Genomic DNA, 2,406 nt, shown 5'->3' on the forward strand with positions numbered 1-2,406 from the left:
TCCCCGTTTGTTCCCCCATTTTAGCCGCCATGCCGCTGTCCCGCAGCGTTTTCCTGTCCCCGTTTTCCCCCATTTTTGCCCATTTTTCCCCCATTTTAGCCATGCCGCTGTCCCGCAGCGTCTCGGTGTCCCCGTTTTCCCCGTTTTTCCTCATTTTCACCCATTTTTGCCCATTTTCCCCCGTTTTCGCAGCCATGCCGCTGTCGCGCAGCATCTCGGTCTCCCCATTTTGGTTCATTTCCCCCCATTTTTCACCATTTTCATGTTTTTTTTCCTCATTGTAGCCATGCCGCTGTCCCGCAGCGTCTCGGTGTCCCCGTTTTCCTCATTTTTCCCCATTTTCACCTATTTTCCCCTGTTTTTCCCCCGTTTTCGCAGTCATGCCGCTGTCCCGCAGCGTCTTGGTGTCCCCGTTTTGGTCCATTTTTCACCATTTTCACCCATTTTCCCCGTTTTTTCTCCCATTTTAGTCATGCCGCTGTCACGCAGCGTCTCGGTGTCCCCGTTTTCCTCATTTTTCACCCATTTTTCACCATTTTCCCATGTTTTTCCCCCATTTTCGCAGCCATGCCGCTGTCCTGCAGCGTCTCGGTGTCCCCGTTTTCCCCGTTTTGGTTCATTTTCCCCCATTTTTGCCCATTTTCCCGTGTTTTCTCCCCATTTTTGCAGCCATGCCGCTGTCCCGCAGCGTCTCGGTGTCCCCGTTTTCCTCATTTTTCCCCCGTTTTTGCCCATTTTCCCGTGTTTTCTCCCCATTTTAACCATGCCGCTGTCCCGCAGCGCCTTGGTGTCCCCGTTTTGGTTCATTTTCCCCTGTTTTTGCCCATTTTCCTGTGTTTTCTCCCCATTTCAGCCGCCATGCCGCTGTCCCGCAGCGTCTCGGTGTCCCCATTTCCCCCATTTCTCCCCTTTTTTGCCCATTTTCCCGTGTTTTCTCCCCATTTTAGCTGCCATGCCGCTGTCCCGCAGCGTGTCGGTGTCCCCGTTTTGGTTCATTTTTGCTCATTTTCCCCCATTTTTGCCCATTTTCCCATATTTTCGCAGCCATGCCGCTGTCGCGCAGCGTCTCGGTATCCCCGTTTTGGTCCTCATTTTCCCCCATTTTTGCCCATTTTCTTGTGTTTTCTCCTCATTTTAGCCGCCATGCCGCTGTCCCGCAGCGTCTCGGTGTCCCCGTTTTCCTCATTTTTCCCCCATTTTTGCCCATTTTCCCATATTTTCGCAGCCATGCCGCTGTCCCGCAGCGTGTCGGTGTCCCCGTTTTGGTTCATTTTTCCTCATTTTCCCCCATTTTTGCCCATTTTCCCATATTTTCGCAGTCATGCCGCTGTCCCGCAGCGTCTCGGTGTCCCCGTTTTCCTCATTTTTCCCCCATTTTTCACCATTTTCCCGTGTTTTTCCCCCATTTTCGCAGCCATGCCGCTGTCCCGCAGCGTGTCGGTGTCCCCGTTTTGGTTCATTTTTCCTCATTTTCCCCCATTTTTGCCCATTTTCCCATATTTTTGCAGCCATGCCGCTGTCCCGCAGCGTGTCGGTGTCCCCGTTTTCCTCATTTTTCCCCCATTTTTCACCATTTTCCCCGTTTTTTCCCCCATTTTAGCCATCATGCCGCTGTCCCGCAGCGTCTCGGTGTCCCCGTTTTCCTCATTTTTCCCCCATTTTTCACCATTTTCCCGGGTTTTTTCCCCGTTTTAGCCGCCATGCCGCTGTCCCGCAGCGTGTCGGTGTCCCCATTTCCCCCATTTCTCCCCATTTTTGCCCATTTTGATGTATTTTTCCCCCATTTTCGCAGCCATGCCGCTGTCCCGCAGCGTGTCGGTGTCCCCGTTTTGGTTCATTTTTCCTCATTTTCCCCCATTTTTGCCCATTTTCCCATATTTTCGCAGCCATGCCGCTGTCCCGCAGCGTCTCGGTGTCCCCGTTTTGGTTCATTTTTCCTCATTTTTCCCCCATTTTTCACCATTTTCCCGTGTTTTCTCCCCATTTTCGCAGCCATGCCGCTGTCCCGCAGCGTCTCGGTGTCCCCGTTTTGGTTCATTTTTCCTCATTTTTCCCCCATTTTTCACCATTTTCCCGTGTTTTCTCCCCATTTTCGCAGCCATGCCGCTGTCCCGCAGCGTCTCGGTGTCCCCGTTTTGGTTCATTTTTCCTCATTTTTCCCCCATTTTTCACCATTTTCCCGTGTTTTTCCCCCATTTTCGCAGCCATGCCGCTGTCCCGCAGCGTCTCGGTGTCCCCGTTTTGGTTCATTTTTCCTCATTTTCCCCCATTTTTCACCATTTTCCCGTGTTTTTCCCCCATTTTCGCAGCCATGCCGCTGTCCCGCAGCGTCTCGGTGTCCCCGTTTTCCTCATTTTTCCCCCGTTTTTCACCATTTTCCCGTGTTTTCTCCCCATTTTAGCAGCC

The sequence above is a fragment of the Tinamus guttatus genome, unplaced genomic scaffold (assembly GCF_059628265.1).
Source record: "Tinamus guttatus ecotype Peru unplaced genomic scaffold, ASM5962826v1 Tinamus_guttatus_pri_ptg001728l, whole genome shotgun sequence".
Lineage (NCBI taxonomy): Eukaryota > Metazoa > Chordata > Aves > Tinamiformes > Tinamidae > Tinamus > Tinamus guttatus.